The sequence below is a fragment of the Stegostoma tigrinum genome, chromosome 18, assembly GCF_030684315.1.
Source record: "Stegostoma tigrinum isolate sSteTig4 chromosome 18, sSteTig4.hap1, whole genome shotgun sequence".
Lineage (NCBI taxonomy): Eukaryota > Metazoa > Chordata > Chondrichthyes > Orectolobiformes > Stegostomatidae > Stegostoma > Stegostoma tigrinum.
This window is the reverse complement of record NC_081371.1, coordinates 38,621,766-38,645,364: the sequence shown is the minus strand read 5'-3', so window position 1 is coordinate 38,645,364 and position 23,599 is coordinate 38,621,766. Positions and strand designations below refer to the sequence as shown.

The 23,599-nt window shown below is 49.8% G+C and overlaps 1 protein-coding gene across 3 annotated transcripts in view; it reads right to left on the bottom strand.

Annotated features, from left to right (window-relative positions):
* LOC125460895 (small integral membrane protein 29-like) overlaps positions 1 to 22,225 on the bottom strand; it is a 95,668-nt gene extending 73,443 nt beyond the window's left edge. For 2 of the 3 annotated variants that reach the window (XR_009446860.1, XM_059652245.1), the window contains exon 1: positions 22,143 to 22,225. The gene's annotated coding sequence lies outside the window, so the exon portion shown is untranslated. The remainder of the gene's footprint in view (positions 1 to 22,142) is intronic. The other variant, XM_048549074.1, reaches the window with a different exon arrangement.
* Positions 22,226 to 23,599: the final 1,374 nt, after the last annotated feature.

Sequence of the window (23,599 nt, the reverse complement as noted above, 5' to 3'; positions counted from 1 at the left end):
TATCTATATTCTGCTGTAATCTTTGACAATCCCCTTCACTGTCTGCTACTCCAGCAATCTTCGTGTCATCTGCAAACTTGCTCATCAGGCCACCTATACCTTCCTCCAAATCATTTATGTATATCACAAACAACATGGTCCCAGCATAGATCCCTGTGGAACATCATTGGTCACAGGTCTCCAATTTAAGAAACCCCCTTCTACTACTTCTCTGTCTCCTGTTGCCGAGCCAGTTTTTTATCCACCTAGCTAGCACACCCTGGTCTCCATGCAACTTCAACTTCTCCATCAGCCTGCCATGGGGAACCTTATCAAATGCATTACTGAAGTCTATGTATATGGCATCTACAGCCTTTCCCTCATCAATCAACTTTGTCACGTACTCAAAGAATTCTATTAAGTTGGTAAGACATGACCTTCCCTGCACAAAACCATGTTGTCTATCACTGATAAGCCCATTTTCTTCCAAATGTAAATAGATCCTATCCCTCAGTATCTTCTCCAGCAGCTTCCCTACCACTGACGTCAGGCTCACCAGTCAATAATTACCTGGATTATCCCTGCTACCCTTCTTACACAAGGGGACAACCTTAGCAATTTTACAGAGGACTTTTAAAGGCACAACATCCACTTTCTAGAAAGACAAATATCCAGAAGGTGTGCAGCAGTACGATCACTTACAAGTTCTGCCCTAAGTCACTTATTATCTGGACATGGACATTTTTTCTTCAGTAGTGCATCAAAAAGCTGAAAAACAGTATTCCAACTAAGAGCACTGAAGAAGCAATTCAAGATACCACATTCACAAAATGTTAAATAATGATGGGTAATTAGTGCCAGGCTATTCAACTGCTCATAGCCAAGAAATAAAGTAACAGAATCACTTGATATTACCAATCCAAATACTTTTCTTCAACAGTTTTTTACAAAATATTTTTGATCACTCAGCTGGAGGATAACAGTTTAAATCTTGTTAGCACATTACTTTGTCATGCAGTAAAGATCAGATTTTGACTGAGTTATCATAGAAAAATACCAAATAGGAGGCTAGTAACATCTGTTCAGGAAGTTTACCAGGTCACATACTCATTATTCAGCCAAAGTGACACCTAAGGAGAGAGGGGGAATATGCATTTGCATACAGAGAAGCTTAAAAATAAAAAGATGATGAAAGCAAAGAGGAAAGATCCTATGCTTTTGACAAACTCAGGTTCCACTGAACTGTCAGTAAGAATTATCAGTAAGAAGCCTTTCTCAGGTGGTTAAATAGGTGAGAGTTCAGAATATAATGAATTGGGCACTGATACTAGATGTGCTACTGCATTTTTTTTAAATTCTATGCTTTTGTATTTTTATAGTATGAAAGAGGCAGACTGATGACCATCAAGAATAATTCTGATTTTACATAATTGGCAATAAAACTGCCAATGCTCTTTACAATAGGTGTCATTTACAATTTTGATTAGATGAAGTAGGGTATAAATGACATAAAACACAATAATATAAGCACGCTGCACCTCTGGGAAGTGTGTGTAATATAAAGAGTCCATATGCATGAGTAACGGAAACCAAACTCACATTAGGGATTTCATTTATGAGTCACAGAACTAAATAATAGTTACATTGATTGGCAATAATAAACCATACTTTGTGACCTCAGCCACAACCCACATAATTTAGGGAAATTATCTTTACAATCACACTTTCATCTGTTTTTGATTTTCACAATGTTATCTGTTCTCCTCTGATGTTCCTTTCTTATTTCTTGCACCTCCATTTCCTTCTTTTTCTAATTCTGGCTGCGTTAACTGTTACTTTGTGTTAGATGTGGTGAATAGAGAAGGATGGGATTTTTTTCTGAGAACTGCAAATTGTTAAGTCCAACCGTAGTTGCAAGACAATTATCGTCCTGATTTATTCCCTTCATACCTGCTTCCTATCCCTTCATTCTCAATGAATTGGCAACCTGTTTATCTTCTCTGGATTTTACACACATAAAAGGAGGACAGGAGAAAACTAACTCGTTCATCAGATCATCACCCATATTTGTACCCCTATCCCTCAGTGCAGCCATAGCATCTGCTGGAAGATTAAAAAAAAGGCTAACTTGGTAGAAAACTCAGGATATCTTTCCTCCGATTTCAGAAACTAAACAAGAGAGTTCCAGAAGATCACACTGACTACTATTCCTTCTATATACAGATATACTTGTCATCCAAAGGAATTTATCAAGCTGCCCTCTGAGTGGTTGCAGAAAAAAATCACATCTATATTTATCAGCAACTTATTCCACTGTTTAATGATTCTTAAACTATATCATTATATTTTATCTCCGAGCAACTGATCTAGGTCTATGCTTTCATCGCTAGTCCACCACAATCTAGCTAAATAAAATCACCCAACAACTATGAATAGGCCTAAACATTTCATTATAAATGAAAAATAAGCCCTTTACAATAGATTGTTGATTTCTAAGTTCATTTCAAGAAAATCAAGATCAAGGAGGTCAAAATAGGTGCACAATGATCTTGAGCACAACAACATGGGGCTGATCAGGACAACAATTGTGACAGGCCCAAGCTGAGAAGGGTTTTAGCAGTCAGTAAGGGACTCAAGGTCTAAGCAAATGCATGCAGAATTTAAGGAAAAGCTGTTTGCTAATCCAGATATGAGACTAAGTGAGGCATTAGCCACAGCACAACCAATCTTATCTCCTGGTCCAAGCTATACATAACTCCAGACCTAAAGCAATATGGGTGATTCTGAACTGCCCTCAGGGCAACTGGGAATGGGAATAAAATCCTGGTCTGGCCAGGGACACCCACATCCCATGAACATATAAGAATAGATGGGTTTCTTCTGCATTTGTTGAGATCCAGCAAAGTATGACGGTTCCCAGAAGTAAACGTGTTATGAACAAGGTGGGGACCGGGTTGGATTTGAAGGGAGATCAGAAAGCACAAGGACCTGAGTCTGCAGCAGTGAGACGCAAGGACAATGTCTGCCCTGAGTGCATGGCAATTTTGTTCTATCCCATCACCAGAGACATGCTAATTTTATTTGACTGGTGTCTCTCAGTAAGCAGCTGGGTCTTTATTTCTTCTTTAGGGCCTCCCTCACCAATGATGCTGGTTCAGTGCGAACATGGAATCTCAGTTTGCATGTTAAGAGCTAAATCTTCCTGAACCAGTCCTTGGCTCCTGTCTGAATGACAGAGGTCACAGTCAGGTTTAATGGAGCACTGAGCCCACAAGCTCTACAAGGGCTGCAATAGTACACGATTGACCATAAGACACAGGAGCTGATTTAGGACATTCAACCTACTGAGTCAGCTCCATCATTTGATCACAGCTACGTTTCTCAAGCCAGTTCCCCTTCATGGGACTAGTTTATTTTGGAAAACTTGGCCGGCACAGATGGATTGGGCTGAAGGGTCTGTTTCCATGCTGTATGACTCCATGATTCTATAATATACAAACTGGGCAGCAATACAGCGAACTAACTGGTGACCCAAAAGACCTAGAGAAGACTTTTCAAAAAAGGAAAAGAACTTCTGGAAAATTGCTTGCAGAAGAAGTGTGGGAAAACAATAAGATAAGTGGACCTGGGTAATATTTCACAGCACCATGAACTGATGAGTGGCTGTGATTGAAAAGATAGTACTGGAAAGGGTTAGCTGATATCACAAGATAAGGATCACCCAGCAGGATATTAACAAAAAACTAGGAGGAGGTAAGGTGGCCTCTGATGAAGGGTCTAGGCCCGAAACTTCAGCTTTTGTGCTCCTGAGATGCTGCTTGGCCTGCTGTGTTCATCCAGTTTCACACTTTATTATCTAGGAGGAGCTAACCAGTGTTCAAACTGTTGCAGGAGTTGTCATTTTATTGTGGGTACCAGAATGTTTCAGCAGCAGTAATATGTACTTATATTTAATGTTTCATAAGAAACCATCATGCACTAAAAATGTAATTTAGTTAGCTATTAAGTAAAATGTGATGAACCTATTTACTGTTTATCAAGGCTGAGCCAACTTCTGCTGAAAACATTGTGTGGACATCATGATGGTAGCTAGGAAAATGTCTGTTTTCATGCAGGAGATGGCTGGGTGCTGGCGGGCGGGGGGTGGGGGGGCTGCGGGGAAAATGGTGGTGGGGGGTGGTTGGGGTTGGCAGATGATGTAGAGAGTAAATGACAGGGTAAAGCATAGAGCCCAAACAGAGAGAAGAGCAGTTGGATAGACAAAGGAATTGATAATGGTCTGGCTAGGAGGTTCAGCAACTGTTAATGGGGACTGTTAGTGACTAGTAATAGGTAGTGTGTAATGGAAGGCTATGTGATAACAAGTATTGGAGGGGTAGTGCGGGGTAGGAGGCTAGGTCACGGGAAAGTTTAGGCCCTAGAATTATTGAACAAGATATTGAGTCCAGAGGGCTGCAGGGTCCCAAAGCAGAAAGCAAGGTGTTGTTTTCCCAGCTTGCACTGAGGTTCGATGGAACATTGCAACAAGTCTGAGACAGCAATGTTTGCCAGGTTAGGTTGGTGATTTAAAGTCGAAGGGAAATGGCAGTTCAGGTTCTTTTTTGCGGCAGAACGAAGATGTTCTGCAAAACGGTGACCCCACCTACACTTTGTTTCCCCAATGTAGAGGAGATCACATTGCGAGCAGCGAATGCATTAGACTAGATTCTGGGAAGTGCATTCTGGAAATTATGCTTGGTCTCTTAGATACTGGGGAGGGGGGGAAGTAAATGGGCAGGTGTCACACCTTTGCTGGGTGCACTGGGGAAATGAAGCATGGTTATGATGAAAAGACAGGCACCAAATCAAAACATGCAGAGCAAGTGCAGACATGATGGGACAAATGACCTCCTTCTGCACTGTATAATTCAGCAATTTATCCACTCGTCACTTGGGTTTGGGGTGGAGGGGTGAGTTTATACAAGAGATCAGAGTTGTAAAAATACTGTTCCATAAGGACTGTAAGAATCAGATGGGGAGGGGTGGTGTGGAATGCTTGAGGTGGGGTGAGTAGTGGAGGGGGATGAGGTCATGAAGTGATTTGCACATAAAGCTAAAAGCTTTAAATTTGAGTCACTGAAGGACAGGGAGGGACATGGATCAGCGAGCACGGAAGTGAAAACTGGTCAGAATTTGCTAAGGGATGGCTGACATACAGCACAGTTCTGGTGGGCTGTAATTTATGGAGGATAGGAGTTTAATCAGAACAGCACTAGAGAAATGCTTGCAAGTGACAAAGGCAGCAGATGAATTAAAGTATGGGTAGTTTTATGCTGTCATATCTACGAGGTCAGAAGTGGAAAGAAGGATCAAACAGTGTTACAAGGCTGCAAAACAGTCTGGTTAAATCTACAATGGATGCAAATAAGAAGGGTAGAATTAATGATTACCATATAAACCAGGTGGCAAGCAGCAAAAGACAATGTTTTATTATTTTAATTTTAAAAATTAATACAATACTAACCTTTTAACATTCAAAGTATCCGGTGAATTAACATGACTGAACCTTAACACAGAATCTAAGAAAAATAATTTCATCACACAATATTTGTATAATTGCACAACACTGAATTAGGTCTTAAATACAGCATATACCCCAAAATGTAATTTGATAACAAAAATCCTAAAATATAAAAATCTTGATGATTTTGAATATGTATTATGTATCTCAAAATATAAGCTAAATTATTGCATGTCAATGTTATATTGTAACAAAAAAGACTGAAATATTTAATTTCAGAATTCCCATTAACATCTGTACTAAAATATTAGAGATCTATGACCTAAAATATGTTTAATATTATATTAAAATGTAATAATAAGTATACAATGTATTCTTCTGGTTCTTGTCACTTTTAAAGTTACCCTTACCTACATTTTTCAAGCCATACCAAAACCAAAGGGTAAAATCATTGTTAAGTTAGACCTGACTGAACAAAAACAGAAAGTTTGCCTATTTTGGATTTCTAAAGCTTGTCAAAAAGTTATAAATATTAGTCATAAGCATTAATACTCCTATAACAATCCCACAACATGTTTGAAGTCAAACCTCAAGTAACACTTGTAATATACTTCTGGTGTTTAGGATCGTTCATACCATATTCCTGCAGACTTCCTGGAAGGGTTTTATTTTGTGTCATATACATTAGATCACTTTCTTTTAAAAAAAATCATGCTCCAGCTGGCTATTCACTTGAAACAGCCCCTGGGTTGCCTGAGGTGATTTCAATTTATCAGTAAGAAACCTGCCAGTCCCACATTACTTATAGAAACAAAAAGTTTTCATTCACCTTCATGGCCAAATGTAAGTCAATACAGCAGAAAGGAAATGACAACTTTTAGACCTGTAATTGCACCAGTACTTTACATCTCACAATGAAGAGAGGTAAACGGCATATATAAAACCAAAATTACTGCAGTTGCTGGAAATCAGAAAATGAAACAGAAATTGCTGGATAATCTCAGCAGGTCTGGCAGCGTTGCTAGAGAAAAATCAGAGTTAATGTTTTGGGTCCAGTGACCCTAACTGTTCTGAAGAAGGATTAACTCCGATTTCTTTCCACAAATACTGCCAGATCTGCTGAGATTTTCCAACAATTTTCTTTAGTAAACTGCATATAATTTCCATTTGAAGTACAACTGTAGTTATGAATTTGAGGAACGTATTCACTTTTCTCTGAACAATACAATATTGCTTAACTTTAAAAGGCAATGACTGTTTGACATCTTCAGATTATAATTCTTCTTGCTACACCCAAAATCTTCCGCTCCTCTCAAAAGTAACTAATGTAGGGTTCAGATATGTCTGACGCTATCCTGTTTCTCTAACGAAAGGTCACTCTATACATGTACATCTTGGTAGTGAATGCTAACATTTTCCGTTTTAATTTCAGATTTTGGGCATGTGTAATATTTTACTTATGCTTTAGTGAATGCAAACAAAGGTTTTGACAGTTGAGGGTATCACATCCACACATTCAAGCACTTCCCAGTAGCCGTCACAAGGCAGCTATCCAGAGCAAAGATTTTTGGTTAAAATAGTATCAGAGGTAATGGGAACTGCAGATGCTGGAGATTCCAAGATAATAAAATGTGAGGCTGGATGAACACAGCAGGCCAAGCAGCATCTCAGGAGCACAAAAGCTGACGTTTCGGGCCTAGACCCTTCATCAGAGAGGGGGATGGGGGGAGGGAACTGGAATAAATAGGGAGAGAGGGGGAGGCGGACCGAAGGTGGAGAGTAAAGAAGATAGGTGGAGAGAGTGTAGGTGGGGAGGTAGGGAGGGGATAGGTCAGTCCAGGGAAGACGGACAGGTCAAGGAGGTGGGATGAGGTTAGTAGGTAGCTGGGGGTGCGGCTTGGGGTGGGAGGAAGGGATGGGTGAGAGGAAGAACCGGTTAGGGAGGCAGAGACAGGTTGGACTGGTTTTGGGATGCAGTGGATGGGGGGGGAAGAGCTGGGCTGGTTGTGTGGTGCAGTGGGGGGAGGGGATGAACTGGGCTGGTTTAGGGATGCAGTAGGGGAAGGGGAGATTTTGAAACTGGTGAAGTCCACATTGATACCATATGGCTGCAGGGTTCCCAGGCGGAATATGAGTTGCTGTTCCTGCAACCTTCGGGTGGCATCATTGTGGCAGTGCAGGAGGCCCATGATGGACATGTCATCAAGAGAATGGGAGGGGGAGTGGAAATGGTTTGCGACTGGGAGGTGCAGTTGTTTGTTGCGAACTGAGCGGAGGTGTTCTGCAAAGCGGTCCCCAAGCCTCCGCTTGGTTTCCCCAATGTAGAGGAAGCCGCACCGGGTACAGTGGATGCAGTATACTACATTGGCAGATGTGCAGGTGAACCTCTGCTTAATGTGGAATGTCATCTTGGGGCCTGGGATGGGGGTGAGGGAGGAGGTGTGGGGACAAGTGTAGCATTTCCTGCGGTTGCAGGGGAAGGTGCCGGGTGTGGTGGGGTTGGAGGGCAGTGTGGAGCGAACAAGGGAGTCACGGAGAGAGTGGTCTCTCCGGAAAGCAGACAGGGGAGGGGATGGAAAAATGTCTTGGGTGGTGGGGTCGGATTGTAAATGGCGGAAGTGTCGGAGGATAATGCGTTGTATCCGGAGGTTGGTAGGGTGGTGTGTGAGAACGAGGGGGATCCTCTTGGGGCGGTAGTGGCGGGGGCGGGGTGTGAGGGATGTGTCGCGGGAAATGCGGTCAAGGGCGTTCTCGATCACTGTGGGGGGAAAGTTGCGGTCCTTAAAGAACTTGGACATCTGGGATGTGCGGGAGTGGAATTTCTTATCGTGGGAGCAGATGCGGCGGAGGCGGAGGAATTGGGAATAGGAGATGGAATTTTTGCAGGAGGGTGGGTGGGAGGAGGTGTATTCTAGGTAGCTGTGGGAGTCGGTGGGCTTGAAATGGACATCAGTTACAAGCTGGTTGCCTCAGATGGAGACTGAGAGGTCCAGGAAGGTGAGGGATGTGTTGGAGATGGCCCAGGTGAACTGAAGGTTGGGGTGGAAGGTGTTGGTGAAGTGGATGAACTGTTCGAGCTCCTCTGGGGAGCAAGAGGCGGCGCCGACACAGTCATCAATGTACCGGAGGAAGAGGTGGGGTTTGGGGCCTGTGTAGGTGCGGAAGAGGGACTGTTCCACGTAACCTACAAAGAGGCAGGCATAGCTGGGGCCCATGCGGGTGCCCATGGCCACCCCCTTAGTCTGTAGGAAGTGGGAGGAGTCAAAAGAGAAGTTGTTGAGTGTGAGGACGAGTTCAGCTAGGCGGATGAGAGTGTCGGTGGAGGGGGCCTGGTCGCGCCTGCGGGACAGGAAGAAGTGGAGGGCCTTGAGGCCATCTCCATGCGGAATGCAGGTGTACAGGGACTGGACGTCCATGGTGAATATGAGGTGTTGGGGGCCAGGGAATTGGAAGTCCTGGAGGAGGTGGAGGGCGTGGGTGGTGTCACGGACGTAGGTGGGGAGTTCCTGGACCAAAGGGGTGAAAATGGAGTCCAGATAGGTGGAGATGAGTTCGGTGGGGCAGGAGCAGGCTGAGACGATGGGTCGACCATGCCAGGCAGGTTTGTGGATTTTGGGAAGGAGATAGAAACGGGCCGTGCGGGGTTGGGGAACAATGAGGTTGGAGGCTGTGGGTGGGAGGTCCCCTGAGGTGATGAGGTCGTGAATGGTGTTGGAGATGATGGTTTGGTGCTCGGGTGTGGGGTCATGATCGAGGAGGCGGTAGGAGGTGGTGTCGGAGAGTTGGCGTCTGGCCTCGGCGATGTAGAGGTCAGTGCGCCATACTACCACTGCGCCACCCTTGTCTGCGGGTTTGATGGTGAGGTTGGGGTTGGAGCGGAGGGAGCGGAGGGCTGCCCGTTCTGCGGGGGAGAGGTTGGAGTGGGTGAGAGGGGTGGAGAGGTTGAGGCGGTTAATGTCTCGACGGCAGTTGGAGATGAAGAGGTCGAGGGAGGGTAGGAGGCCTGGGGGTGGTGTCCAGGAGGAGGACTTGTGTTGGAAGCGGGTGAAGGGGTCAGTGGAAGGAGGGTTGGGTTCCCGGTTGAAGAAGTAGGCATGGAGGCGAAGACGGCGGAAAAACTGCTCTATGTCCGACCGTGACTGGTATTCGTTGATGTGTGGTTGTAGGGGGACAAAGGTGAGCCCCTTGCTAAGGACTGACCGTTCGTCCTCAGTCAGTGGGAGGTCTGGGGGGGATGGTGAAGATGCGGCAGGGCTCAGTGTGGCTGTCTCCTCTGGGGTTGCAGGCTGTGGAGGTTGTGGGCGGAGCGATGAGGTCGTCGGCCGTGGGCACCCGCATGGGCCCCAGCTATGCCTGCCTCTTTGTAGGTTACGTGGAACAGTCCCTCTTCCGCACCTACACAGGCCCCAAACCCCACCTCTTCCTCCGGTACATTGATGACTGTGTCGGCGCCGCCTCTTGCTCCCCAGAGGAGCTCGAACAGTTCATCCACTTCACCAACACCTTCCACCCCAACCTTCAGTTCACCTGGGCCATCTCCAACACATCCCTCACCTTCCTGGACCTCTCAGTCTCCATCTGAGGCAACCAGCTTGTAACTGATGTCCATTTCAAGCCCACCGACTCCCACAGCTACCTAGAATACACCTCCTCCCACCCACCCTCCTGCAAAAATTCCATCCCCTATTCCCAATTCCTCTGCCTCCGCCGCATCTGCTCCCACGATAAGACATTCCACTCCCGCACATCCCAGATGTCCAAGTTCTTTAAGGACCGCAACTTCCCCCCACAGTGATCGAGAACGCCCTTGACCGCGTCTCCCGCATTTCCCGCGACACATCCCTCACACCCCGCCCCCGCCACTACCGCCCCAAGAGGATCCCCCTCGTTCTCACACACCACCCTACCAACCTCCGGATACAACGCATTATCCTCCGACACTTCCGCCATTTACAATCCGACCCCACCACCCAAGACATTTTTCCATCCCCTCCCCTGTCTGCTTTCCGGAGAGACCACTCTCTCCGTGACTCCCTTGTTCGCTCCACACTGCCCTCCAACCCCACCACACCCGGCACCTTCCCCTGCAACCGCAGGAAATGCTACACTTGTCCCCACACCTCCTCCCTCACCCCCATCCCAGGCCCCAAGATGACATTCCACATTAAGCAGAGGTTCACCTGCACATCTGCCAATGTGGTATACTGCATCCACTGTACCCGGTGCGGCTTCCTCTACATTGGGGAAACCAAGCGGAGGCTTGGGGGCCGCTTTGCAGAACACCTCCGCTCAGTTCGCAACAAACAACTGCACCTCCCAGTCGCAAACCATTTCCACTCCCCCTCCCATTCTCTTGATGACATGTCCATCATGGGCCTCCTGCACTGCCACAATGATGCCACCCGAAGGTTGCAGGAACAGCAACTCATATTCCGCCTGGGAACCCTGCAGCCATATGGTATCAATGTGGACTTCACCAGTTTCAAAATCTCCCCTTCCCCTACTGCATCCCTAAACCAGCCCAGTTCATCCCATCCCCCCACTGCACCACACAACCAGCCCAGCTCTTCCCCCACCATCCACTGCATCCCAAAACCAGTCCAACCTGTCTCTGCCTCCCTAACCGGTTCTTCCTCTCACCCATCCCTTCCTCCCACCCCAAGCCGCACCCCCAGCTACCTACTAACCTCATCCCACCTCCTTGACCTGTCCGTCTTCCCTGGACTGACCTATCCCCTCCCTACCTCCCCACCTACACTCTCTCCACCTATCTTCTTTACTCTCCACCTTCGGTCCGCCTCCCCCTCTCTCCCTATTTATTCCAGTTCCCTCCCCCCATCCCCCTCTCTGATGAAGGGTCTAGGCCCGAAACGTCAGCTTTTGTGCTCCTGAGATGCTGCTTGGCCTGCTGTGTTCATCCAGCCTCACATTTTATTATCAAAGATTTTTGGTTGTTTTTTTTCTTCCCTTCCCTATCTAAAGGTGGTAGCTACTGACCCAATTGTTGTCCCTGTTGAGGTTAGTTGTTGAGCACAAGCTAGGATCAGACGTGGAACTGGATGGCTCAGTATTACACCAAATAGTATTTTTAGGCAATATGAAAAATAAGATCGATTTCCTCCTTCTAGAGTGAATATATCCATGCTGCAGGGTACAAAGCGAGAAACTTATGATAGGCACACCCATTTTTAATTACTTATTAAAAGAAAGCAGATTACTTAGTTCTGGAGGGTCATGAAGGGTCTAGGCCCGAAACGTCAGCTTTTGTGCTCCTGAGATGCTGCTTGGCCTGCTGTGTTCATCCAGCCTCACATTTTATTACTTAGTTCTGGATGTGAGTTTGCTCGCTGAGCTGGAAGGTTCGTTTTCAGATTTTTCGTCACTTTTATTTATTTGAAAAAATATACTTTATTCGTAAGATGTACAAAAAAAAACATATTTACACACCCACCCAGTCATGCAAGCCGCTCCGGGTTACCCAGGGGGTACATACACCAACTAAAGGGAAAAAACACAAAAGGAAAAAAAAAACAAAGCAAGAAACCACCCCGGCAGTCGTCACCCCGCACAGTCCCAGTTGGCCCCCTGACCAGTTGGGGAAGGCGCCAGCTGGGCCCAGGCACCAGATAGGGTTCTTTTTCCTATTCTGGATGAGGGGGTTCATACGGTGGTCTTTCCCCACCGTGCCTTGGCGGCGGCTGCCCCAAGCTTTAGCGCGTCCCTCAGCACGTAGTCCTGGACCTTGGAGTGCGCCAGTCTGCAACACTCGGTCGGGGTCAGTTCTTTCAGCTGGCAGACCAAAGAGTGTCTTTCACCGCATTGATGGTCCTCCAGGCGCAGTTGATGTTGGTCTCGGTGTGCGACCCCGGAAACAGCCCGTAGAGCACGGAGCCCCGCGTCACGGAGCTGCTCGGGATGAACCTCGACAAATACCACTGCATCCCCCTCCAGACCTCCTGCGTATAGGCACACTCCAGAAGGAGATGATCGACAGTCTCGTCCCCCCCGCAGCCACCTTGAGGGCAGCGTGCAGTGGCGCAGAGATTGCGGGCATGCATAAAGGATCTCACTGGCAGAGCCCCTCTCACCGCCAGCCAAGCAATGTCCTTGTGCTTGTTTGAAAGTTCTGGCAATGAGGCATTCTGCCAAACGACTTTGGCAGTCTGCGTGGGGAACCACACGACGGGATCCACCCTCTCCTTTTCCCGAAGGGTCCCGAGGATACTACGTGCTGACCACTGCCTGACGGCCTTGTGGTCAAAGGTGTTTCCTTTCAAAAATTTCTCCACGAAGGACAGGTGGTACGGAACGGTCCAACTACTCAGAGCGTTCCGCGGCAACGAGGCCAGGCCCATCCTTCGCAACACCGGGGACAAGTAGAACCTCAGTAAGTAGTGACACTTGGTGTTTGTGTACTGAGGATCTACGCACAGCTTGATGCAGCCGCACACAAAGGTAGCCGTCAGGGCGAGGGTGGCGTTCGGTACGCCCTTTCCCCCAATTTCCAGGTCTTTGTACATGGTGTCCCTGTGGACCCGGTCCATCCTCGACCCCCAAATGAAGTGGAAGATGGCCCGGGTGACTGCAGCGGCGCAGATCCAGGGAATAGGCCAGGCCTGCGCCACATACAACAGTACCGAAAGCCCCTCTCACCTGACAACCAGGTTCTTAACTGCGATGGAGAGGGACCGGAGCGTCCACCTGCCCAGCTTCTGCTTCAATTTGGTGATACGCTCCTCCCAAGTCTTAGTGCATGCCCCAGCTCCACCAAACCAAACACCCAGCACCTTCAGGTAGTCTGTCCTGACGGTGAAGGGGATGAAGGAGCGGTCGTCCCAGTTCCCAAAGAACATGACCTCGCTCTTACCCCTATTGACTTTGGCACCCGAGGCCAGTTCAAACTGGCCGCAGATGTCCAATAGTCTACTCACTGACCGACGATCGGTGCAGAAGACAGCGACAGCGTCCATGTACAGGGAGGTCTTGACCTGAAGGCCTCCGCTGCCTGGGATAGTCACGCCCTTCAGGCTCACGTCCTTCCTGATGGAGGCGGCGAAGGGCTCCACACAGCACACGAACAAGGCAGAAGAGAGCGGGCAGCCCTGACTGACTCCAGATCTGACAGGAAAACTGTCTGATTCCCACCCGTTGATCGAGACTGCGCTAACGATGTTGGCGTAGAGCAGCCGGATCCAATTGCGGATGCCCTCCCCGAACCCCAATTTGGAGAGGACATCCCTCATGTAAGCATGAGAGACCCTGTCGAAGGCCTTCTCCTGGTCCAGTCTGACGAGGCAGGTGTCCACCCGCCTGTCCTGTACGTAGGCGATCGTATCCCTGATGAGCGCGAGGCTGTCAGAGATCTTCCTGCCCGGCACAGCACAGGTTTGGTCAGGGTGAATCACCGACTCCAGGACAGACCTGACCCGGTTGGCTATGACCTTGGCCAGGATTTTGTAGTCCACGTTCAAAAGTGAAATGGGACGCCAATTCTTAATTTCTTCCCTCTCCCGCTTCCTCCTGTAAATGAGGGTGATGATGCCCTTCCTCATGGACTTGCACATTTCCCCTGCCCAAAGCGCACTATGGTACACCTTCAGCAGGTCGTGGCCGACCAGGCCCCACAGAGCGGAATACAGCTCGACCGGTAAGCCGTCGCTTCCGGGAGTCCTATTCCTCTCCAAGGACTTGAGGGCTCTGGTCAGCTCGTCCAGGGATATCGGCCGGTCCAGCCACTCCCTCGTGCCGTCGTCTAAGACCTCCGTGATAGACGACAGGAACGACTCGGAGGTCTGCTGTCCGTGGGCTTCGTGTCGTACAGTCCGGCATAGAAGGATCTGCTGATCCTCAAAATGTCGGGCCGAGACGACGTCACCGAGCCGTTGTCCTCCTTCAGCCGGCTAAGCACAGAGCTCTCTTTGTGCACCTTCTCAAAGAAGAAACGCGAGCACGTCTTGTCCTGCTCCACGGAGCGGACCCTGGACCGGAAGATTATCCGGGAGGCCTCCGCGGCGAAGAGCGAGGCTTGCTGGCCCCTCACCTCGTGGAGGTCCTCCGTTACATCAACCCCCATCAACTGCAGAAGGGGCAGGTTCTGCACCCTTTTCTGGAGTCGCGACAGCTTTCCCCGCCTCTCTCTTGCCTTCTGAACACCCTTGAGGACAAAGAACCTCTTGATGTTCTCCTTCGTCTCCCACCAGTCGCCTGGAGACTCAAAGAGGGGTTTCACGGTTCTCCAACCGGCGTACTTCCTCTTAAGCTCCTCGACGTACTCTGGGGTCAGAGTCGTGTTGAGCTTCCACGTCCCCTTGCCGGCCGGCTGGTCGTCCTGTAAGTGACAGTCGGCCAGCGGGAGGCAGTGGTCAGAGAAGAACACCGGCTCAACGCCGGTGGACCTGACCGAGAATGTCAGTGAAGCAAACAGGAAGTCTATCCTTGAGCGGATAGACCTGTCTGGCCGTGACCAGGTGTACCTTTGCTGCGCTCCGTCTGCAGGGGTGCTGAAGACATCGGGCAGCTTGGCATCCTTCACCATGCCCATCAGGAATCTGGACGTGACATCCAGTTGACTCCCCCCACCCGCTGTCCCCACGCCGGATCTTCCATCTGCATCAATGATGCAGTTGAAGTCTCCGCCTAGGATGACCGGCCTGGACGTAGCCAGCTTGCAAGAACTGTGACAAACACTACATTGGACAAACTGGCAGAAAGCTAGCCACCAGGATACATGAACATCAGCTAGCCACAAAACGACATGACTCACTATCACTCGTATCCTTAAATACAGATACAGTGAACCAGCTGACATCTGGAACAAAATAAAGACCCACTCTCTTGTGGACCGAGAGCGGGGGGAAGTGCTGTCTTGGAGGTGAAGGGAGGACGTCGGGTTGGCTGCGCGCCCTTGCGACCAGTGGATCTTAATGCTGGCTTCGGCCTAAAGCTGGTTCAGGGGAGCAGCCAACCTGCAACGATGGCTGCGGCAAGTGCTCGTGCCCCAGGTCAGGGGGTCCGGAACACCATCCGTGTTTCCGTAAAGAAGGTGGATGAAGGTGCACCTGTGGACCGCACCTTCTTCGTGAAGAGGGTCCTGTTGGACTGTTGCGGCTTCGCTGCTGCGGACATTTACTGCCTGCAGGATTTCCCCGGAGGAGGTTTTTACGATGTGACCTTCAGGAGTGCCAAGCTTTGCGAGCGCTTCCTGGAGGTTTTCAAGGAGAAAGGAGGTGAGGGCCCCCTCTCTGTATTGACCGCTGTCCCGCTGTTTGTGATGCCAGAGCTGAGGAGCAGTATGGTGACTGTACACATGTACAACCCGCATGTGCCAGCAGTTGATGTCCTGACCTTCCTTGGAAGGTACGTGAAAGTGGAAGGGGACCTAACTGACATCATGGACCCCTTTGGCATCTGGACGAGTAAGAGGCAGGTCAAGGTGACGCTGAGGATGGGCGCGGACGGAAATGTCGTACACCCACCATCCAGCTTCGCGATCGACAGGAGCAAGGGCTACCTGACCTATGCAGGGCAACCTAAAGTCTGCCATGCCTGTTGTAGGTCGGGTCACGTGGCAGCCGACTGCAAAGCCACCATCTGCAGGAACTGCAGGGAGGAGGGACACCTTGCAAAGGATTGCCCACAAGACAAAAGCTGCAACCTTTGCGGGGAAGCGGGCCACCTCTATAGGGCATGCCCGCAGCGGGGGACCACCTACGCCCAGGTCGCCAGCAGGGGCAATGCGGGGCCAGCCCCCCCGGAGGAGAGGAAGGAACCAGGGCCCAGCAAGGACCCCACTAATGTGCAGGAGGGCCAGGTCGTGCAGGAGGGCCCAGCCGGCAGGATGGGCCCGAGGCCAGCAAAGCACCCCTGCAGGCTCAAATCCCCCCCGACAACCTGAAGTCGATGGAGGCGGCGACAGGCGACCGGCAACCCAGGGGAGTGGACGACGGTCCGGAAAGCGAGGAGGAAGGTGCGTCGACGGGCCCAGGAACCGCAACCATCAGGCGGGAAGAGGCAGCTACAGGGGGGCTATAAGAGCTCCTCTGACAAGGGGGATTCGGAGAGGGATGCCCAAAGCAGAAGTTAAAGATCTCGAGGGAGAAGGAAAGCAGCACCCCGCTTCCAGGTGACGGGAGGCGTCCTGAGGCTCCCTCCGACACCCAGTCAAGTGCCGCTGGGGCACTGCAGGGCCCCCCGGAACTTCCAGGCGGGAAGGAGGAAACAGCCCGTCCCCAGCCTGACCCTGAGCCGGACCCTCCTGCCTCCGCACCCCTGACAGGGGGATGCCACCCAGAAGGCAGCACAGACGGTTTCCTGAGCCCGGACAGCGTCCAGCAGTTGGCCCGGGCAATGGGCATGAAGGGACAGATGGAGGGGCTGGACCTTGGAGTTTGGGAAGGGTACTGCGGTCACTGCCCACAATGGGGGTACGAGTTGCGAGCATTAATGTGCGCAGTGTCAAGTCCACCGCAAGATGTGTATCCACGTTGGCCTACCTGACCACCATCAAGGCAGACCTCCTGTTTCTGCAGGAGTGCGGGATACCGCACCTCGGCAGGAACGGGAAATGGTCCGGTGCCTGGGCCTGTGGGCCTTCGATCTGGTCGGGGGGGGTAACGACTGTCGCTCCTCGGGCCTGGCTATTCTGCTGCGGGGGCGCAACTTCACCATCTCTCAAGTTCAGGAGGTGGTGGGGGGGGGGGTGCCTCCTAGTGGCTGACGTCACCTACAGGAACGCTCCCCTGAGACTGATCAACGTGTACGCCCCAGCGGTACGGAATGAGCGGTTGGCCGTCCTGCAGCGGCTTCCACCCCTGCTGGCTACGTCCAGGCCGGTCATCCTAGGCGGAGACTTCAGCGAAGATCCGACGTGGGGACAGCGGGTGGGAGGAGTCAACTGGACGTCACGTCCAGATTCCTGATGAGCACGGTGAAGGACGCCAAGCTGCTCGACGTCTTCAGCATCCCTGCAGACGGAGCGCAGCGGAGGTACACCTGGTCGCGGCCAGACGGGTCTATCCGCTCAAAGATAGTCTTCCTGTTTGCGTCACGGGCGTTCTCGGTCAGGTCCACCGGCGTCGAGCCGGTGTTCTTCTCTGACCACTGCCTCCCGCTGGCCGACTGTCACTTACAGGACGACCAGCCGGCCGGCAAGGGGACGTGGAAGCTCAACACGACTCTGACCCCAGAGTACGTCGAGGAGCTTAAGAGGAAGTACGCCGGTTGGAGAACCGTGAAACCCCTCTGAGTCTCCAGGCGACTGGTGGGAGACGAAGGAGAACATCAAGAGGTTCTTTGTCCTCAAGGGTGTTCGGAAGGCAAGAGAGAGGCGGGGAAAGCTGTCGCGACTCCAGAAAAGGGTGCAGAACCTGCTCCTTCTGCAGTTGATGGGGGTCGATGTCACAGAGGACCTCCACGAGGTGAGGGGCCAGCAAGCCTCGCTCTTCGCCGCGGAGGCCTCCCGGATAATCTTCCGGTCCAGGGTCCGCTCCGTGGAGCGGGACGAGACGTGCTCGCGTTTCTTCTTTTAGAAGGTGCACAAAGAGAGCTCTGTGCTTAGCCGGCTGTAGGAGGACGACAGCTCGGTGACGTCGTCTCAGCCTGACATTTTGAGGATCAGCAGATCCTTCTATGCCGGACTGTACGACATGAAGCCCACGGACAGCACGGCCTCCGAGTCGTTCCTGTCGTCTATCACGGAGGTCTTAGACGACGGCACGAGGGAGTGGCTGGACCGGCCGATATCCCTGGACGAGCTGACCAGAGCCCTCAAGTCCTTGGAGAGGAATAGGACTCCCGGGAGCAACGGCTTACCGGTCGAGCTGTATTCCGCTCTGTGGGACCTGGTCGGCCACGACCTGCTGGAGGTGTACCATAGTGCGCTTCGGGCAGGGGAAATGTGCAAGTCCATGAGGAAGGGCATCATCACCCTCATTTACAAGAGGAAGGGGGAAGAGGGAAGAAATTAAGAATTGGCGTCCCATTTCACTTTTGAAAGTGGACTACAAAATCCTGGCCAAGGCCATAGCCAACCGGGTCAGGTCTGTCCTGGAGTCGGTGATTCACCCTGACCAAACCTGTGCTGTGCCGGGCAGGAAGATCGCTGAGAGCCTCGCGATCATCAGGGATACGATCGCCTACGTACAGGACAGGCGGGTGGGCACCTGCCTCGTCAGACTGGACCAGGAGAAGGCCTTCGACAGGGTCTCTCATGCTTAAATGAGGGACATCCTCTCCAAATTGGGGGTTGGGGGAGGGCATCCGCAATTGGATCCGGCTGCTCTACGCCAACATCGTTAGCGCAGTCTCGATCAACGGGTGGGAATCAGACAGTTTTCCTGTCAGATCTGGAGTCAGTCAGGGCTGCCCGCTCTCTCCTGCCTTGTTTGTGTGCTGTGTGGAGCCCTTCGCCGCCTCCATCAGGAAAGATGTGAGCCTGAAGGGCGTGACTATCCCAGGCAGCGGAGGCCTTCAGGTCAAGACCTCCCTGTACATGGACGATGTCGCCGTCTTCTGCACCGATCGTCGGTCAGTGAGTAGACTACTGGACATCTGCGGCCGGTTTGAACTGGCCTCGGGTGCCAAAGTCAATAGGGGTAAGAGCGAGGTCATGTTCTTTGGGAACTGGGACGACCGCTCCTTCATCCCCTTCACCGTCAGGACAGACTACCTGAAGGTGCTGGGTGTTTGGTTTGGTGGAGCTGGGGCGTGCACTAAGACTTGGGAGGAGGGTATTACCAAATTGAAGCAGAAGCTGGGCAGGTGGATGCTGGTCCCTCTCCATTGCGGGTAAGAACCTGGTTGTCAGGTGAGAGGGGCTTTCGGTACTGTTGTATGTGGTGCAGGCCTGGCCTACTCCCTGGACCTGCGCCGCTGCAGTCACCCGGGCCATCTTCCACTTCATTTGGGGGTCGAGGATGGACCGGGTCCACAGGGACACCATGTACAAAGACCTGGAAATTGGGGGAAAGGGCGTACCGAACGCCACCCTCGCCCTGACGGCTACCTTTGTGTGCGGCTGCATCAAGCTGTGCATAGATCCACAGTACACAAACACCAAGTGTCACTACTTACTGAGGTTCTACTTGTCCCCGGTGTTGCGAAGGATGGGACTGGCCTCGTTGCCGCGGAACGCTCTGAGTAGTTGGACCGTTCCGTACCACCTGTCCTTCGTGGAGAAATTTTTGAAAGGAAACACCTTTGACCACAAGGCCGTCAGTCAGTGGTCAGCACGTAGTATCCTCGAGACCCTTCGGGAAAAGGAGAGGGTGGATCCCGTTGTGTGGTTCCCCACGCAGACTGCCAAAGTCGTTTGGCAGAATGCCTCATCGCCAGAACTTTCAAACAAGCACAAGGACATTGCTTGGCTGGCGGTGAGAGGGGCTCTGCCAGTGAGATCCTTTATGCATGCCCGGAATCTCTGCGACACCGCACGCTGCCCTCGAGGTGGCTGCGGGGGGGACGAGACTGTCGATCACCTCCTTCTGGAGTGTGCCTATGTGCAGGAGGTCTGGAGGGGGATGCAGTGGTATTTGTCGAGGTTCGTCCCGAGCAGCTCCGTGACGCGGGACTCCATGCTCTACGGGCTGTTTCCCGGGACGCACACCGAGACCAACATCAACTGCACCTGGAGGACCATCAATGCGGTGAAAGACGCTTTTTGGTCTGCCCACAACTTGCTGGTCTGCCAGCTGAATGAACTGACCCCAACCGAGTGTTGCAGACTGGCGCACTCCAAGGTCCAGGACTACGTGCTGAGGGACGCGCTAAAGCTTGGGGCAGCCGCCGCCAAGGCGCGGTGGGAAAAGACCACAGTATGAAACCTCTCGTCCAGAATAGAAAAAAAGGCCCTATCTGGTGCCTGGGCCCAGCTGGCGCCTTCCCCAACTGGTCAGGGAGCCAATGGGGACTGTGCGGGGTGACAACTGCTGGGATGTTTGCTTTATTTTTTTTCCTTCTTTGTTTGTTTTTTTTCCTTTTAGTTGGTATATGTACCCCCTGGGTAACCCGGAGCGGCTTGCATGACTGGGTAGGTGTGTAAATATGTTTTATTTTTTGTACATCTTATGAATAAAGTATATTTTTTCAAATAAAAAAAGTGACAAAACGTCTGAAAACGAACCTTCCAGCTCAGCGAGCAAACTCACATCCAGAACCTCAACCTGAGCTACAAATCTTCTCAAAACTCACTAGATTACTTAGTGCTTCATTACAGGTTGCTATTATCTGAAGTTATTAAATCAATGTAAATCCAATAACAATTAGGTGCTATCACAGAAACATCAGGCTAATTTGTCAACTAAAAGTGCAATATATAATAGATTCTGCCCTAAATTAAGTGATACATTGTTCTAAATTTCTAGGTTGGTACATCAAGTGGAATGGCAGACTGTAGATTATCATAGGTGACTAAGGGTGGAAAATTCTAAAATGCATATGCAAACTGAAGATTTTTTTTTCCCTGAGATAGCAAGAACTGCAGATGCTGGAGTCAGAGAGAATACAGTGTGTTTGTGGAGGAACACAGCAATTTTCTGAAGAAGGGTTCCAACCTGAAACATAAACTTTCCTGCTCCTCTGATGCTGCTTGGCCTGCTGTGTTCCTCCAGCACCACACCGTATTGCCTCTGGAGTTTTCTTTTACTGTGCTTCAGCCACTGGGAACTTTAAGCCAGGTAGTAAACACTTAGAACAGAATGGGGCATCAAGCTGGAAAGCCATTTGACAAAGGACTGGAAGCAATATTCTAGCTGGTATACCTGCTATATAAAAATAGATGCTTGGCAGAACATTGGGTTGAATAACTAACGTTAATTAACACAAGATAACTGAATGTGAAAACACAAAACATACAATAATCAAATAGCATATCAAATTACTTTAACCATTACTGAAGTTAATGCTGTTTGAAAAGCACAGCAGGGCATCACCATTGACAAATGTGGCACCAGGCGCATACGTACAAGGACTGCAGCAGTTCAAAAAGCAGCTATCACCAACTCCGCAACAAGGGCTATTCGGAAAAGTGCTAGTTTAGCCAGGGACGCATGATCCCATAAACGAATAAATAAAAACCAAATCGTCCTTACGTTCATATCTAAATTTCAGCTTCATTCCCACCTAACTATAAATAGATCCTCATTTTTCGGCTTGGCAAATGACGAAACGATATTCAACTATGAAATTCAATTGGGCCGGCCTCGAAAATAAAACCTCCAAATGCTCAGTCATCGCTATATTTCCAAATTGTAGCGGCCACAGGGGTTTTGTTGAGTAGCAACCGCTCAACATTGCATGAGTTTTTGTTTTGGGAGGTCTCCATCAGTCCAAGTAAATTGAAATTTGAGCTGATGGGTGCGGACAGGAGTCTAAAATCAAATTATAGCAAAAAGTGGAGAGATTTCAGGTGATGAGACGGGGATGAAATCTAAGCTGTCTAGCAGGATGGATGTGAACGGGCAGAAGGAACCTTCGACCCTGGTTACTGCAGCTGTCACTGACATCCCACTCCAGAGAAACTTTCCGTCAGAGTCTCTCAACTCCTGAAGCTCGACAACTCTTTACCGTCAAGATCACATCCCGATTCCCCACGCTTTCCTTCCCCACCCCGATTCGGCGTTTCGTCCCCGGGTGACCCTAACACACAACAGGCCGACATTTTACTCACTCGGACAATCCAACGACTCCCGTCACCTCACCGTCGCCCGTCCTCCTGGATCATCGCCGGATTGAAGGCACGCGTGCGCATGCGCGCGCCGGCGGCAGCGGGGCTGCGCTCACGCGGAGCTCGTGCTCGTGTCTCTCGAGGCCGGGGAGACCAGAAAGCGCGTTTTTCTCGCTCAAGCTGCGACCGTTACTCATCTCCAACCGTCTTTGAAGTAACGTGAGTTTGGGAGTTGCTACAGCAAAACCACTGAGGATGCACCGGGGGGGGGGGGGGCTGAGGAAAATTTTCTCTTGAGAATACGCAAGGTGAGGAGGGATAGGGGAACACAGGTGTTTTCCATTTCTGATTACTTCGGTGTTCAAACAGGATACAATGATAAAGATTTTAGTGACAGTATTTCTGTTTATTGCATAGAAGGTGCAGGGTTCAAATTCCCACTCGCGGAGAAGAAAGCCAGCTCCGAACAACAGGGACCAACACCAATTTGAGGTCTAGGAGCTGCGGTTGTAATTATAGGCTCACCCATTTTTTTCCTAATATTGTGGAGTTTTATATAGATATGCCAAAAGTTGTTTCCTGCAAGAATTAAATGCTTTAAAGATTTAAAAAAGTAGTCTTCATAAAGACTTCAAGATACCCTTAAAGATTCAGCATGCACTGAAAATATGTATTCTATATATACACTCTATATTCATGTAACAAAACTGGCACACTATCATTGCTCTGGCTAGAAATGACCTAGATGGAGTCATTTCTAGTCTAACTAGATTTTTTTTGTCGTTAGGCTTCGAAACAAAGGCATGAATCAATATTTCTAAAACAAAACTTTATAGCTCACTACTGAGAAAGGGTAACACAAATTCGGCGTTTCTCTAATTAACTTTCAAATGGCTTTCCTCGTCTTGTAGCGATTCACGTTACAAAGTTATGGATGTAAATTAGTGACTTAACTTTTAAAGTTACCTGTTTATGCATATGCTCTTCTAATATCCACGAATTGGATTGTGCTACAATAAACTACAATTTTAATAACTTCATGGATTGAACCCATCGACACAGATAAACTGATCCACACAGAAAGAAGCAGCAACAACTCTTTCTGGAATAAATTCTTTCTTGAGATGAAAGAGGAGACATTGTTATAAAGTAATTGAAAACCATCTGCAAATTAACCTCATAAATAAGCTGTCTCCTGAAAGAGATCATAACAGCTGCTTGATAACCTACTGCCTCATGACGAATGGGCAATTAACACTGCCTGCAGAACTAATGTTTTAAAGTAAAGGGGTTAATTGTAGGAAAAGCTGTGTTAAACTGATAGCTGACCCCGAATGTAACAAGGAACAAGGGAGCTACTTTTGATAAGAAGTCAACTTACAGGCTTGAGGTCTCCAGAAGTGTAATCAATGGTGGGAGTGAAAGTACCTATTGAATCATCAATAATGTCACACCACAAA